The sequence below is a fragment of the Pectinophora gossypiella genome, chromosome 17, assembly GCF_024362695.1.
Source record: "Pectinophora gossypiella chromosome 17, ilPecGoss1.1, whole genome shotgun sequence".
In the NCBI taxonomy this organism is placed as follows: Eukaryota; Metazoa; Arthropoda; class Insecta; order Lepidoptera; family Gelechiidae; genus Pectinophora; species Pectinophora gossypiella.
Window position 1 is genome coordinate 10,645,422 of NC_065420.1, and position 18,268 is coordinate 10,663,689.

The 18,268-nt window shown below is 39.6% G+C and overlaps 1 protein-coding gene and 1 long non-coding RNA gene across 3 annotated transcripts in view; one reads left to right on the forward strand and one right to left on the reverse strand.

The window, feature by feature from the left end:
* The window catches only part of LOC126374251 (uncharacterized), a 55,493-nt gene extending 50,615 nt beyond the window's left edge, over window positions 1-4,878 (reverse strand). Inside the window, exon 1 of the long non-coding RNA XR_007567420.1 lies at window positions 4,796-4,878. This is a non-coding gene — a long non-coding RNA (uncharacterized LOC126374251). The remainder of the gene's footprint in view (window positions 1-4,795) is intronic.
* The window catches only part of LOC126374161 (receptor-type tyrosine-protein phosphatase kappa), a 249,698-nt gene that overhangs the window by 8,726 nt on the left and 222,704 nt on the right, over window positions 1-18,268 (forward strand). The gene's annotated exons all lie outside the window — the stretch shown is intronic.

Sequence of the window (18,268 nt, forward strand, 5' to 3'; positions counted from 1 at the left end):
ATCGTGACTCTCATCCGATCGATGAAGAACCGTATGGAAGCAGTAATTAGAGCTCGGGGAGGGAATACTAGTTATTAAATAAACGTTTTTCAGCTTTTTTTTTCATTTACGTGTGTTGTTTTATCCATTTCCTTTATACTCCATACGGAATAAAAATGACTCATTTAACAAAATACGAAACCTATGAAAAATTCATTTAAATTTAGAACATTAACATTAAGATTTGATAAGCTCATATTACTCACTATTAAACGACATTTAACATTTATTCCTAAATGTACACATTTTTCTGATAATCCTGACAAAACGTAAACTTGCAAGGTGTTTCGATTTTTTTGATGAGAAGTGTATTTCTATTTTATTTTTATTTATTTATTTTACTTTTATTTGTTTTTTTTTTATTTATAGTATTTATTATTTTATACTAGATGTTGCACTGTCCCGCACCAAATTGTAATAATGTTTCCTATCCACTGGTTGCCTGGAAGAAATTGCTGCTTAGCAATAAGGCCGCCAGATTGTACTGTATCTATCTTCATCTTTGTGAATTTGTTTTGTATGTTGTGTGCAATAAAGTATATTTGATTTGATTTGATTTGAAGAGTATAAACTACCAAGTATAGATATATGTCTCTATGATTAAATGCCGTCAAAGTTTCCATGATACCTGCTATGGACAGTAATTTGCAAACTTTCTGGCCTAGACTGCACGGGTCGCGTAAATTCATGTCAGTTTCACTGTAGGGATAGGTCAGTTATTAATGTGAGTTTTGAGTTCAGACTTAATAAGTCAGGCAGCCACAACTCACGCCCAGAAACACATGGCGTTCCATCTCATCATCTTCTTTTATCGTGTGGGTTGTGTCTGGTGTCAGGGTTACTATTGAGCCGCCAAAGGGCCCTGACAAGGCTCAATAACTACTACTTACATCAGTACGTAAATAGTAACCGGGTGCAACGATTAAACGTTCCTTTCGAAGCACGGATCATCTTACTTTCGGACAATCAGGTGATCAGCCTGTAATGTTCTAACCAAACTAGGGATCACAAAGTGAATTTTGTGAAATGTCTCTACCGGGATTCGAAACCGGGACGGATCGTAAATCCAACGCTCAACGAAACCACGTGATGTCAATTAGGTACCTATTTATTATATTAGAGGTATACCTCGCCTGAAATTAAGATCTCGTACAAAAATAAAAAAAATATATTTTGTATCAAAAAATACCTACATGTTAGTGACATCTTAACGAATACTAATGGGGATGATTCGGATCATGATTTTGAGTTAAAATCAAGTATCTTCTTCTTCTCGTGTCTTTTTTATTTATTTTTTAATTATTTTCGAATCTATACGTTTGCGGTGGAAGGTTCCACTTGATATTAACCCAGAATAATAAGCCGAATCATACCTAAAAGTTTTCGTTACGATGTCACTAACACCTTGAATATTATTATTTGACTACGGAACCCTAAGTGTTTCAAGTTATTTTATAATTAACATAACGTAAACCCTGCAGTGCTCGGTACTCGACAATGTTTTTACTTAGATGTGACCTTAGGGTAAATAACACTGCTAAAGAAATATAAAGCACGGTTCTAGCAACATTGGTGGTTGAGTGTTGCCATAAAAATACTTTAAAGTCGAATTTCGTTGGGATAAAAACTGAAGAAGTTTCATCGTAAAAGAAGTTGTTTTTGTTGACTCGTGTAACGATTGCGTGCTTGCGGGGGGAGATACGACGCTGATTTTCAGCCAGAGTAATAGTTCAGATTGATACAGAACCTCGTTTAACGGGGGTCGACGGCGTCTGTGGTCCAATGGACGAGCGTTGGGCTCGCGATCCATATGTTCCGACATACCGCAAAAATCACTCTGTGAACCCTGGTTAGGTTAGGGCATTGCGGGTTGATCACCCGATTGTTTGAAAGTAAGATGATCCGTGCGGCGGTACGTTAAGCCGTTGGTCCCGGTAACTACTTACTAATGTAAGTAAGTAGTCGTTACTTGAGTCATGTCAGCGTTGTTGGTGTCTCAATAATAACCTTGACACCAGGGTTGATGAACCCTAGTCAGGTTCGGACATTACGAGTTGATTACCCGATTGTTCGAAAGCAAGATGATCCGTGCGGCTGCACGTTAAGCCGTTGGTCCCGGTTACTACTTACTAATGTAAGTAAGTAGTCGTTACTTGAGTCATGTCAGGGGCGTTGGCGACTCAGTAATAACCTTGACACTAGGGTTGATAAGGTTGGTAATCCACCTCATAACCCACACGATAGAAGAGAAGAATGTTGGGTTTTAGTTTTGTTTTTTTTTGTTTGTTTTATGAGTCACGTCTTCTATTATGTGGGGTGGACTCAATAACCTTGATGAGGTCGGTCATTCACCTCACAAGCCGCACGAGAAAAAGACCCGGATCGGAAGATTTCTCGGTGTGTATTGAGCTTAATCTATCCCTTCCGAGCAAACTAACAAATCCGTTGTCCACTCAATGACCCGGGAACATAAATTACAAATGGCGGACGTTTAAGCCTCTCCCTCGGTTGTTTTTATGGACCCGGGATTGACCCTTCAATGATACCCATCTCAAGTCCCAACTGTCTATTCTAATTGCATTGGAATGGAAAGCCCACAATGATTTGAAATTATAATCACACATCACTAATTTCAGAGCCATGCTCTTGCCGGTGTAGCATTCCTGTCTTTGCTGCTTTTTAGGGAAAAATAGAGCTGTGGTTTCCTTCTTGCCTTCCGCCCCGCAGTACTCTATCTGACGCGAGTGGGATGGCGCCCAAAGTAGACTGTTTCAATGCCGTATTAGGACTCCTGTCCTGCGCCTTCGAAATAATATATGTATACATACCTAACGGAAATTCCAGAATATTAACTTTCAAATACTAGGTAGTATTATCTATTATTACAGATATAGGTACCTAAATGCATTTCGGAGGTGTAAGACCTAACCTGTATTGGGCTGGTTTTCCCTTCGTGGGTTGGAAGGCCAGATAGGCTCTTCTGTAAAAAACCGGACCTGTTAAATCATCAAGTTAAGTAAAACATGAATTCTAGAATTATCATATTTTCACAGGGTTTTACTTACGTCTCCGTAAGGAAATGACGATGATATTAAATGTTGCAGCAGAACTAAAAAAGGAAAGGAAAAAACAAAACTCGATTACTCAATAGAATGCGTCACGTCGAAAAATCACGTCAATTCGTCGCACTGTTTTGCCGGACAAACAGACAGACGCACACATACATTTTCGCATTTATAATATTAGTATGGATAAATAAAATTGAGGAGCTCGGTGGCGCAGCGGTAAACGCGCTCGGCCTGCGATTGTTGAAGTTCAGCAACTTTCGCAAAGGCTGGTCATAGGATGGGTGACCACAAAAAAAAGTTTTCACCTCGAGCTCCTCCGTGCTTCGGAAGACACGTTTAGCCGTTGGTTCCGGCTGCATTAGCAGTCGTTAATAACCATCAATCCGCACTGGGCCCGCGTGGTGGTTTAAGGCCCGTTCTCCCTATCCATCCATAGGGAAGGCCCGTGCCCCAGCAGTGGGGATGTTAATGGGCTGGTAATGATGAAATAAAATTACAGTGTTTAGTATTAAGTGTCACAATATTTTTTATTTAAAGCAGTTTCTATGTATATGAGTCTGTAATTTACTAAACAAAGGTTCCTGTTAAAGTTTGAGCCATCTATACGGCATCTATAGGAACTGAAATTGGAGGCAAAGCGACGAAGGCTGATTGGATTTGAATACACAAGTACTTAGTTGTTAGGTGCGCTTGCGGTCACCGTTTATATTGTATGTAGTGTAATGCCTTTGTAGTACACACAAAGAAACCGCCAAACCGCAATCTAGAGAGTAGGTATGTGGAGTAGCAGGGCTGGAGTGACTCCGGAGTCTAATATGAAAATCCGTGCTTACTGTTACTGTTGTGACTGACTGTTTTTAACCCCCGACGCAAAAACGACGGTGTGTGTGTCTAAATGTGTATGTGTCTGTCTGTGGCATCGTAGCTCCCAAACGGATAATCTGATTGTAATGTGGTTTTTTTTTGTTTGAAAGGTATCTCAGTTGAGAGTGTTCTTAGCTATGTTTGGTGGAAATCGGTTCAGGTCTTCATCGGGGATTCAAACGGACATTTAAAATCATCTCGATATTCATTACTATTTGGTTCTTGGATTACTAGTTTGATATTATATTATTGACTTCGATTTAATTGTTGTTGATTTAAATTGTAACAGTGTAATATGGACGTTGTCTGAATTTTTTTAAAAAGTGTCATGGTGGAAGGCATCCAGAAATCCCTCGACAGCGGTCAATGACACTTGTTCAGACGTGTTAATCGTGGTGTGTATTGTTCACTCAGCATGACACTAGACGATGTCTGATCCAAATTGTACGCAGTGGGTATTGCATCCAATTTGAGATTTGCTCCCGATAATTAGTACGCAACAGCTCTCGGTGCAATAGCGATAGCGTTAACACTCTGATTAGTGTTTATTATTAACGGCCTACGTGGTCCAGTGGTTGAGTGCTGTGTTCACGATCCGGAGGTTCCGGGTTCAAATCCCGGTGGGGACAAATCATAACAATCACTTTGTGATCCCTAGTTTGGTTAGGACATTACAGGCTGGTCACCTGACTGTCCGAAAGTGAGATGATCTGTGTTTCGGAAGGCACGTTAAGCCGTTGGTCCCGGTTACTACTTACTGATGTAAGTACGTATTCGTTACATGAGTCATGTCAGGGTCGATTAGAACATTACAGGCTAATCACCTGATTGTCCGAAAGTAAGATGATCCGTGCTTCACTAGGCGCTTTACTGATGGTAAGTAAGTAGTCGTTACAATACTTAAAATACATGAGCCATGTCAGGGACCTTTGGTAGCTCAATAGTAACCCTGACACCAGGGTCGATGAGGTTGGTAATCCACCTCACTACCCACACGATAGAAGAATTGTATAACAAAAACAAAGATAAAATATACATCTGTTGCAACAGATGGATCTGAAATCCATGAAATTAGAAGGTTAAATGAAGGCAGCGTTATACAGCGCCATCTATATTTTGTTCGGTTAGGTTAGGTTAGGTTAGGTTAGGTATCCGCCCTGTTATACCTTGGTCTGCACAGTTTGAGGTGTCGCAGGACGAGCTTGACCGAGCTGTCAAACGCTTAAGAGCCAAGAACACCGCCCCAGGTCCTGACGGAATTCCGGGACGGGCCTGGGTGCTGGCTCTTACCGTCCTTGGAGACAGATTGAGGCAACTCTACACCTCTTGCCTCCGCGAAAGCCTTTTCCCCTCCGGGTGGAAAGACTCGAGCCTGGTTCTCCTGAGGAAGGAAGGCAGGGCTGCAGACTCTCCCTCTGCATATCGTCCCATATGCCTACTCGATGAGGTCGGCAAACTGTTCGAACGAATAGTGGCCGACCGAATCGTCGATCATCTGGTGATGGAAGGTCCCAACCTATCGGAGTACCAGTTCGGCTTCCGACGGGGTCGATCGACAGTGGACGCGATTCTTCGCGTCCGCTCTCTGTCCGACGAGGCCGTATGCCAGGGCGGGGTGTCGTTGGCGATAAGTCTAGATATCGTCAACGCGTTCAACTCCCTGCCCTGGCAGGCGATTAGGGAGGCTCTGGTGTATCACCAAGTACCTCCCTATCTCCGAGAGATAGTTGGCGCCTATTTACAGGACAGGCACATAACGTATGTGGGACGAGATGCAGAGGTACATCGGAGGCCGGTCTACTGCGGGGTCCCTCAGGGGTCCGTCCTGGGTCCCCTGCTTTGGAACCTAGCCTACGACCCAGTCCTGAGAGTCGATCTCCCCGCTGGCGTGCACGTTGTCTGTTACGCGGACGACACGCTTGTGCTGGCCAATGGAGACAGCTTCGAGACGACGGCTCGGCTTGCCGAGTTGGGGGTGGCATGTGTTACCTGGAGAATACATGATCTTGGCCTCCAGGTAGCGCCGCACAAGACCGAGGCGCTGTGGTTCCACAACCTCTCACGGGGCGAGGAACCACCAGACTCGTCGATTCGCGTCGGCGATGCTCAAGTACGGGTTGGTAGGCACATAAAATATCTTGGCCTTATCCTGGATGGTCGGTGGGATTTCTGGGAACACCACAATCGCCTGAACACCAGAGTCGAGAAGGTGATTGGCGCACTACATCGCATACTACCCAATCTCGGTGGACCGAGAGAGGGAGTACGGCGCCTCTATGCCGGAGTAGTGCGATCGATGGCACTCTACGGTGCGCCTGTTTGGGCCTCTAGCCTGACAAGCGACCAACGGCACAAACTTAACAGTTTACAGCGGAGAGTGTCCATCAGAATCGTGAGGGGATATCGCACGATATCATACGAGGCTGCTATGCTCCTGGCTCGATGCCCGCCTCTAGACATCTTGGCGGACATGGATGCGCGAACGTACCATCTTGCTCGCAGCATCCGCCAGAGAGGAGAGCCTCAGCGTGCTGTGGAGAGGCTCAAAGAGCACGAGCACCTAAAAGCGCTCGAGGAATGGAGAGTGCGACTCGAAGGGCCACGACCCTCACGACAGCGAGTCGTCGGGGCAATACTTCCATCTTTTGCCCCGTGGATGGATAAGTGCTGGAACGGCTCGTATCGGCTGACGCAAGTGCTCACCGGACACGGCTGTTTCGGTCACTATCTACACAGAATTGGTCGCGAAACATCAGCGCAATGTCATCACTGTAGTGACGATGAGGATGATGCCCAGCATACGCTGGAAGAATGTCCGGCGTGGAACACGGAACGACGCACCCTGATCTCAACGATTGGGGCTGATCTTTCTCCCCCAGCAGTAGTTGCGGCTATGTTGTCGGGAGAAAGTCACTGGAGGGCCATGGTCACTTTCTGTGAGTCCGTCATGACCCAGAAGGAGGCTGCGGAGCGAGATCGGGAGAGGAGGGATCCCGCCCGGAGAAGGCGACGTCGGCGACGCGCGGTAGCGGCAGTAGCCGTGGCTGTCTAGCCGAGTCCGCCCTGTAGCACCGGGTGCAAGAATAGGGCTACGGTACCCCCTGCCTGTCGTAAGAGGCAACTGAAAGGGGACACTGGAGATCGTGGGTGGTAAGGGCGGGGGCCCGAACCGCCCAACACACGGTCTCCGGGAGGGACGGCAACGCGACATGGCCTCGCGTTGCTGTAAATGCGGGATGGCGTAGGGGTGGGGACCTACCCCGGGACGCGCTTTTTATAGCAGGCGCGAGGGAAGCACCGGTGCGTTCGCTAGAGATCCCGGAGCTTCCCGACATGCGCAGCAGAGGGCCATCGGAGGGGTTTTAGTCGGTAAGAGTCCGACATAACCTCGTCACTCCCCCGGGTGGCGAGGTATCCATGAGGATTTCCCCTTCGTTACCAAAAAAAAAAAAAAGGTTAGTCCCCCTGAAAGTCCCTCATTAATCATCATCACCAGCCCATTAACGTCCCTAATGCTGGGGCACGGGGATAGGGAGATCGGGCCTTAAACCATCACGCGGGCCCAGTGCGGATTGATGGTTATTAACGACTGCTAATGCAGCCGGGACCAACGGCTTAACGTGCCTACCGAAACACGGAGGAGATCGAGATAAAAACTTTTTTTTTTGTGGTCACCCATCCTATGACCGGCCTTTGCGAAAGTTGCTTAACTTCAACAATCGCAGAGCGAGCGCGTTTACCGCTGCGCCACCGAGCTCCTCATTAATACTCATTATCAATTTGTTCAGAAGTAGGTATAATACTGTATAGTAGACGGTGCGACGATATGTTAGATACCCCACTTCTATATTTAGCGGCAACCTGGCACGGATTGCTCGTCTACATCACTCGCATTGTTTGTCGTTAAGCACTTCGTTTATAAAATAAAATACAGGTTGTTACCTTACCGAATACTGAGGGGCATGATTCAGCTCATGAATCTGAGTCAATATCAAGTGGAATTTTCCGTCGCAAAATTCATATTATATATTTAATTATTTTCAGTTCCATACTTTTGCGACTCTCACTCTCTCACGCTATTCGGAACTCTACCCACGTCTTTAGGAACTCTACCCATGTCATTAGGTAGCCATGAACTCAAGTCACGCCATTAGGAATTACTAGTTTGTGTCCATTTATGAATTCATGGCATTTACTATTTGGCCAGATAAAACTTCTTTAATGCACATAACTAAGTGATATTCGTAAGTGTTGTTGTAACAAAGCCATAATTATTACAGACTTTCGTTTTGAAGGTTTTTGTGAAAGTAGCAGATGACAAACTTGTAGTATTTTACTATTGACATTCAAAGGCAGTATTTAAACTGAAACTTTGTAAAAAGGCTATCATGTAAAAAGATATGAATGCATGGGAACTGGTATAAGGCAACCAAATTACCAAATTGCAGGACAATATTTTTTTCTTTTTAAAGAACGTCTAGGGCCCTGTGCCGAGATTTTTCTTGCAGCTTCTTTTCCCCGGCTATACAGGTTTTAAGAAGCTGCAGTAGTTTTAGGCGGATGAGACGTTCGTTATGTAAAAAATGACGGTTTAAAATGTAACTGGGTTACTTACTGAATAAATATATTTTTGAATTTTACGGAACAATCACGAACAGAGCATCAATCACACAATATTATGCTGAATAAATCGAATGTTACACTCTGTAGACGTATGCAGTCTCCTAATGGAGAGTGTGCGGCTAATGTCTTGTTAATGGGCCTCGTTTGAATGTACTTGCTCATTTATTATGGGGGTGTTTCTGGTATCAATATCTGAGCTGGACTTAGAGTAGTATTGCTAATATCGATAGTATCGACAGCACATAATATTCTTACACAACAGGCTCCTTGACAACCTAGTCAAATGAGATATTTTTTACGAAACGTCAAAACGAAAATTTTCTTTGTAGTGTGTATAGAAATACTGTCCTGTGACGTTCTCAAAAAAGCAGTCGAACGTCGTACTCGTTGTTACTTAATTCATAAATAAAATTCGAATATAAGTCGAAGTGTAAAATGAGATTGATTTTTTATCATCTCAGATTGGTTTCTATTTCTAGGTTAGCGTTTTATAATTTATCTGTGACCCAGTCAAATACCCTATTATAGTGATAGAATTTCTTCTAACTATTGGATAGTTTCCTAGGTCTGCTGCATAACACCCCTTAAGTCTATAAAGTAGAGTAAAGGATTGCGCCCACTAATGGCTACCGACTTCCCTTAGTTATTAGGTAGCAAATTGAACATATTTAAACATATTTCATTTATTATTTGTATAGATAAAGGCAAAAGCGTTCTTGTAGTTATTTCTGTGATAGAGGCTAATATTAAACAACAAAGTACCTCAAACATTTAGCTACACAAACAAACAAGGAAATAAAACACTGAAATGTTATCTCAAAACTTTTAATTCAGGTACGTATGTAGGTCGAAGACAGCTGCAAGCAATTTTCAATTCTAGTACCGAATCCGACAAAGTTTAACAGTAAATTTCGCGTAAAAGAAACGATCACTGTTTACGTGTTTTATGCCACTGTAAAACAAAAATAACTGACGAATATGTATGTACGTGCATGTTTCGTGGAGCAACCCTAGCCCATATGGGAATTGGCTAGGGTTGCTACCTTTTTTAAAGAAATATAGTATTTTTCACAAATGAAAAAATGACATACAAAATTTTTCGTGTGTGCCTGTCAATAAAAAGTATTCATACGTTTTTCATTGTAACAATAATTTCATAGACATGGTGAACTAAATTCAGGCCATCTCTTTCTATCTATCTATATCAGCCTAAATTCATATCCAATTTCGGACGTAGGTCTCTTCCATATTTTTCCACTTCCGACGATCTTGGGCTATCGACATCCAGCCATATCTTGCGTAAATTCAGGCTAGACAGGAGCTAAATTAAATCAGCGGTAAATTAAAGTAGATTGCACTTTTGCGTCCCTTTTTGCTTTTCTATTATATGCCTGTAGGATAAATTATTCAAATATAGTATTATGGTGTTAGCCTCCGTGGTCTAGTGGTTAGAGCGTTAGGCTAACGATCTGGAGGTCCGGGTTCGATTCCCGATGGGGACATTGTCGAAATCACTTTGTGAGACTGTCCTTTGTTTGGTAAGGACTTTTCAGGCTTGAATCACCTGATTGTCCGAAAAAGTAAGATGATTCCGTGCTTCGAAGGGCACGCTAAGCCGTTGGTCCCGGCTATTAGCCGTAAAAACACCTCCACCAACCCGCATTTGGAGCAGCGTGGTGGAGTATGCTCCATACCCCCTCCGGTTGATTGAGGGGAAGCCTGTGCCCAGCAGTGGGACGTATATAGGCTATTTATGTTTATGTATGTATGTATAGTATTATATAATATAATACGTTGACAACCCTATGTGGGACGTGTCAAATAAAGGAGACTGTAGACGTTCCGCTACGACTGACAATACAGATGGGTATTCAGGTTTGCTGCTCGAGGATAGACACATGAAATAGGAGAAAGTGGCTGGAAGGGCCAAGTGAGCGCGAAATGTGCGCCATACAAGTATGTGCAAATACTTCAACTTTGCAATCCACTCGTCCGCAAACTTTACCACGCACGCGCACGGAGCTCCGCGATAGTATATTAAAAGGTCGTCTTATTACCTGCTGAGCAAAAATTCTTATCGCAGGAAACTTTAGTATGATCGACTATTTATCAAAAAAATACTTTTGTATGCAGTAAATTACAAATTAAAAATAATAATAGAATTGTAGTATTTCACATAAAATATACAACATTATCTTTAAATTAGATGAATAAATTAATGAAGCTTGTGAACGTAAATATTAAAATATATTTATAACAAAAAAAAAAATAATAAATAAATATATTTTTTATTAATATATATTTTTTTTTATTTTTATTTTATTTTTTATTTTTGTTTAGAAAAATGTGTCAGGATCGAAGCAAATGGAATTCCATAGTTTCTGCTTACCCCGGCGGAAAATAAGCGTGAATTTATGTATATTGTATGTAGTCTATTGGGGTATAGATTTATCCCTCGAACAAGCCAGGATTACTTAAACTGAAGTTACAAGTTATAACTTTGGATTTTAATCTTTGGTTTTCATAAGTGAAATTGATTTTGTCGGATAAAATCTACGTTTTAATTATTCTTATCGAAAGTTAATAATCTTTCGTGACAGAGTTATGTGTCATGACGGCGATATCAGATTTAATTTATCAGCTTTATCCACAGCATCTTCCTTTTATTATATTTTTGATAATAAAATTAAATCATTCAGATATTTCCTTGGGTAAACTACATTTATTTGTAAGGAAATTATTAAATTATGTTACTTTACAATCTCAAGTACTTAGTTTACCATCCTGCTTAAAAATAATAACTAAAATAAAAATAAATCATAAACTTACGACTATGCTATACAGGATGTTAGTGACATCGTAACCAAACCTTTAAGGGGTTCAGGCCATGATTCAGAGTTGATATCAAGTGGAATTTTACGTTGCAAAAGTATGGTACGAAAAAAACTTAAAGTAAACAAAAATTTTCATGAATTTTACGACAGGGAAATCCATTTGATATCAACTCAGAATCATGGTCTGAATCATACCCCTCAGTATTTGTTAACTATACACAGCACTACGTGCACTGCACTTGGCCAATTCAATTACTTACAGTCATGAACAATATAATGTACCCACTTTAAGACTCTGTCGCACTAACATATTTGACATTTATTGAGACTTACAGTTCAATTTGTCAAAAAAGTTAATGTGACATGGTACCAAAGTGTGTACATATTAATGCTCCCGTATGGTAAAAACAATATATCGTCGATGCCAATTTAAAATCTATTATGTGCAATTGGGTCAATTTTACAGAAATTAAAAAAAACTTCCGCCTGATTTTCTTTTGTATGACTGTGTATTAAAAAATATTAAAATATAATTGATATTTACGTACACAAGAGTTTGTACTGAATGTTTTAGGAGCAAAATAGTATTCGATCCTGACAAAAATAAAATTTGGTGAGGGCGACACATAGGAGATTTAAATTGGCAACAACAATATGGGATTATGTCAGCTTAAAAAAAACTGCTTGCAACTTACCTAACGGCCCTGGATTGTAAGGTTATTCAGAAGCATGAGGTCTCCATTACAAAGCAAATATAAAGTGGGAAGTGATACTTAAAAAGTGAGGACTTTTCTTAGTTAACTACCCTGTTCTTTGTTGCTGGTTGAGATTGGGTTTTCTCATTTCTCTTACTTGACTCGTTCCTTGCTTTATTGCTGAGGTTATATTTAATTTCTTATAGTGGTTTTACGGGTTCATTGTTGTGATGTTTCTTTGTGCATATTGCTGAAGTTGAATAGGCAGTCAGGTTCTTTTTTTATGAAAAAGGCATTGGGTAGCCTGTCATTATTCTGTTCTCCATATAAATCTTCGAATAGGAATATCAAAAGTAGCTGCAAGTTATTTTCTGATTTTTATCTCTACGTAAGCCATATACTTACTGATTGTTAGTGACATCGTAAGGAATACTGAAAGGCATGATTCAGACCATGATTCTGTGTTAATATCAAGCAAAATTCTTTTAAATTTTATACTTTTGCGATGGAAAATTCCATTTGATATCAGCTCAGAATCATGGCCTGAATCATCCCTCAAAGTTTTCGTTACGATGTCACCAATACCCTGTATATAGGTAATACGTGCGTATATACATATGCATGTGCGTATTATTATTGTGCATATTATTGTGCATATGCGTGATTGTAAAATGATAGGTAAAGCTCTACTGCGCTTGTAATTTCTTAAAAACTACCTTTACACGTTCAAACACAAGTATTAAAATGACTCATTATCTCCCTAGCGTTACCCTCTTTTCACAAGGTCCGCTTACCTAACCAGAAGATTTGACAGGTCTGGTTTTTACAGATGCAACTCCTTGTCGGACCTTCTAACCCGAAAGGAAAACCAGCCCATTACAGGTTAGTTCACGTACTTCCAAAATACATTACTGGGGAATGTGGGTTTTTTCCCGAAGTTATCCGTGACCACTGAGCATATTATGTTCCAAACATTTTTAAAAAACATTGATTTAGACCGCTGCTGGGATACGAGTCTTGGACTTCACAGCGAGAGTCAAGCTATCTCTCAATTTGGAAACTACGGCTCTATATCTTCAAATACTTATACATTGTCTGAAAATGTATATTGTTTGAAAATACAAGTGAAATTTGCGATTACGAGTAGATATAGTTACAATAAATTTCGTCGAAAAAACGCAATATACAGTCATGAGCAATATAATGTACCCACTTTGGGACTCTGTCACACTAACATATTTGACATTTAGTGAGACTTACAGTTCAATTTGTCAAAAAAGTTAATGTGACATGGTACCAAAGTGTATACATATTAATGCTCGTGACCGTAAATAACCCAAACTCACGACTATATCCCAATGGGGTAGTCAGAGTACCTACATCCATCGCAAGATGAACTAAATACCCACTTTTACCGAGGTTTCTGGTAGACCAACGCGATCGATGGTAAGCCGTATCGCCGTCTATAATGGTAGAGCCAACTGTGTCAGTGAAAACTGCACTTAAGATAAATTATTAAAAAATATTTTATGTTTTTTTTTTTTTTAAAGAACGTCTAGGGCCCTGTGCCGAGGTTTTTCTTGCAGCTTCATTTCCCCGGTTATACAGGTTGTGAGAAGCTTCAGTAGTTTTAGGTGGATGAGTCGATCGTTATGAAAAAATTGACGATTCAAAGTGTAACTATGTTAACTACTGAATAAAGATATTTTTGAATTTGAATTAGAATTAATAACTCATTGAAGCCGGTGAACCACAGAACCACAGTGACTGGATAAAAACGCAACAATAAGATAGTAAAGGGTAAATTTAGCCGCGTTTTCGTAATCCAATTCAAAATATAGCAAGCGGTGTCCAAGTAAATCAGCTGAGACGGGAATAGGGGCTATATTTCATTGGTGTACGAATTGGGACCGCGGACGAATGGCACGGAGGATTAGGGTTACCACTAAATAGTTTGCAAAATGTAAAGCTAATTTTGCGGCTGTTACTGCTACTTAAACGGGTGTTGGTACTTGTACATGAATGGGTTACAATCAAGTAAATATTTAGTTGTTTGTTTGAATCAGTACAGCATTATCGACTCCAACAGGACTTGCACCAGTGAGTTTTTAATTTATCTTAAATGCATTTTTTATAACACAGTTGGCTGGCCCTTCATAGACATCGATACGGCTCACCACCTATCACTTTGGTTTAACAGGAAGCTCGGTGAGGTGTGGGTAGTTAGTTTATCTTGCGATGGATGTACAATCAAAGAGCAAAAGTGCAGTCTGCAGAGCAGAATTATTTGTAAACAGTGGTGAAATTATGAATCATTAGTTGTTATAATTATGAAATATGTTTTTGTAGGTGTTTTTGGTCTATTACAGAAACGACATGTAACCAGGATTTCTTAAGTGCAACTAGTTAACTTATTACTTTTCAAGAAACTGATTGGACTTTTACACCTTATCGTACCTCTGCCTACCTCAATTGGGATATAGTCGTGAGCTTATTATTAATTATTGGCTGGAAAAATACTAACGGGGGTTGGAGACACTCACATCCGTAGGGTTGTACATGACCTCTGGTTGGTGCTAATCGAACAACCATTACCGGTGGTAGGCTTCCGTAGTCACTACCATCCAGACAATGCCTATGAGATGTCTGGAGACGCTGCTAGGTGAGAGAGGTCTGACCAGTTATACTATGCATGTGTGTCGAGGAGTCGGAATTCATGTTTGAATTACAGATAATTGATATCACGTGGTTTCCATTTGTGCCTTCGTAATGATTAGGCAGCTGGCGAGGGTTTGGGTATATACAGGATGATAGTGATGTCATTATCGTATCGTATCGTAAAGAAAACTTTGAGGGATGAAAATAATTAAAAAAAAACATGGAAGTCATGAATTTCCCGAAGGTAAATTCTACTTGATATCAACTCAGAATCATGGTCTGAATCATCCCTCTCTGTGTTCATTACAATGTCACTACAACCCATATGGACTTGTATAACTACATATACGTACTTGTACTGAGTATAAGTGATATGTAACGAATACTGAGGGGAATGATTCAGCTCATTATTCTGAGTTAATATCAAGTGGAGTTTTCGATCGCAAAAGTATAGAATTATACATTGTCATCCCGTGATCATGGCACTTGCAACAGTGTCGAAATATCATCGGGAGTCTCATGTCTCCATTTAAACGCGGTAAGAACCCGTTACTATGTGCTTTAATTAAGTATAGAATTGAAAAGAGTTAAAAAAAAAAGAACATAAAACCTTCATATTTCACTTGAGCAACCCTACGTAAATCGTTTTTCAAGAGTGATGTGTGACCAGTTATCTAACTGTGCGTCTGCTAACTATTGCTCGATATATTTGACTGGAAAGTTATTGAAATGTATTATTCGGACACGTTAGTGACATGAATTGAATAGATTCATTTTATTTTATTGAACTTTTTTCTGAAACGTTAGGGTCGTTTCCAACTAGTCAAATCAGTTACTTTTTACTAAACGTCATGAAACACGAAATTACTATAGATTTTTTATGAAAAAGCACACTGTGACGTCTTAGAAAAACGTGATAAAATCTCGGACTTATTACGTTTGTCTTGAATAAAATTCATAAATAAATTATTTAATAGAAAAAAGAAAATGGTTTTCGTTAGTTTTACATTTGTCTTTATTTAGTAATCAGAATTTCATAATTTTGAACTTAGTACACGACACATTTGACTAAAGCCTGACAAACAGCATTTGTTTTTTCTAGACTTTTGATTGTTTCATATATTCATATTATATTCATACATAACATAAACTGCCTATATACGGCCCACTGCTGGGCACAGGCCTCCCCTCAATCAACCGGAGGGGGTATGGAGCATACTCCACCACGCTGCTCCACTGGGGGTTGGTGGAGGTGTTTTTACGGCTACTAGCCGGGACCAACGGCTTAACGTGCCCTCCGAAGCACGGAATCATCTTACTTTTTCGGACAATCAGGTGATTCAAGCTTGAAAAGTCCTTACCAAACAAAGGACAGTCTCACAAAGTGATTTCGACAATGTCCCTATCGGGAATCGAACCCGGACCTCCAGATCGTGAGCCTAACGCTCTAACCACTAGACCACGGAGGCTGCCAATTCTATTCAATATTATATTCATATTAATTTATTCCTTAGAATTATTTTACATTGTGTTGGAAATAAAAATAAAAACAAGCTCAAAGACATTACAATCTAAAACAACAGTGGGACTATTACTTACTTACAATATACCTAACAACCTATTAAAACAAACACATTCAATATAATTATGAAATATGTATAAAATATAATTATAAAATATAGCACACATAAAGATCAAAAAAAATATCGTACACTTTAAACTTACTTATACACTAAAAACAATGTCAATGTTGCATATATTCCTCAACGCTGCAAAAACAATTCTCCAGCAAAAAGAGTTTAAGTTTTTTACTAAATAAATTAGCGTCATAATAGTATTTTATGCAACAGTTGTATAAGAAGGGTCAAAAAATGCGAGTGGCGTGAGTTGCGATGTGAGCCTTGGTGAACATCGCAATAAGAGACGCCACGAGCATTTTTTGACCTAGTTATACAACGTTGCATACAATACTTTTTCTACGACGACGTAATTTTAAATGAAACAAAAATTATACAAAGAAAAATTTTATTTATAAAAATTATTTTCCAACGCGCGGGAAAATGGCGGCAAATGTATTTTTTTTTTTTATAGTATATCTATGGCACCAAACAAAGTAAAGGTGCCAGTTTTCAGGTCAAAAAAAAAAAAAAACAACAACAATGCTTTTTTGGCGACATTATAGTAACACTTTGTAAACAATGCTTTTATAGGCCATAGAGCGTACACTTTTTCAAAGAGTTTAATTATGTATGTACTTATATTAGACTTTTTGGTTATTTAAATGCCAGATTAAAGTAGAGGAGTAGAAAAATAGTTTTAAATTCTTTTGGAAGACAATGAAATAATCTGACCGCTTGATACCTTACACTCTGTTCTACCACTTTTAATTGGGGGGCTATTGCATACGCAATAATAATAATACTTTGTATTTGAAAAAGGAAAGAAATTCTAGTACAATTTTGGTTGCAATCTTCTCCTCTTCCTCTAATCCTTTTATCCCCTGTTGGGTTGTAGAGGTCGAATAACAGATTTCCAGTCCTTGCGATATTTTGCAACCTCTGTAGCTTGCTCCCATGACATGCCGAGAGTTTTAAATTCCCGGTCAACCGAACATCGCCAACAGGGCTAACAGGCGCAACGTGATAAAATTATCGATGGATAAATGTTGTCGAAATCGATAAGATTTTTTTCACGTTATTTTGTTCGTATTTTATGACTTTTTTTTTTGACTTATTGTAGATTTGCCGCAGATGGCATTAACTACTTGGCCGGACAAATCAGGAGTGCTGAAGGCTCTCACCCGATGTATTTTATGACAGAACGACATGATGAGTTCACATATTAGCACCAATCGACAAAACGACATAATTATATCGTCAGAATCGATAAAATGACCGCGACAAAATTTTGTAAGTATTACTTGATTGTTTGTGAAAATTTTAAGTGATGTTAATGTTTTTGTTTGTTTGTGGCGTCCTTTTATAATAATCATTTTTAATTTTATTCTAAACAATTTAGGTAAGCGACAGGCAGGCCGGAAAATAACGATTTGGAAGTAATTTTAGAACGACAGGTCTTCACCTACACAAGACAAATTGTGAACTGTACAAAAAATATTTATTTATAACCTCTTTTTGGATTCCATTCCGAGATTATCCGGCTATTTTAAGAATGTGTTCCAGTTCTTACGTCTTCTTTTATGTTGTCATTTTAATTAAAATTTTAGCATTTTATATTTTTTTATATATTTGTTTAGTCATAGTGTTCGGTTGGTTAGGGGAGCTTAAGTTGGATATATGATCCACGCAGGATATTTTCTTTTTGTCTACCATATGCAATAATAATTATAATAAGTCATAGTTTTGTTTCACTACTTATTTAATATGGCTTTCGTTGATTTGATTTAGGAGCATAAAATCAAAAAAACACAAAAATGTAAAATTGTAATAAAGGAGAATGGGCGAAACTGGTCCAAGAACCTCCACTG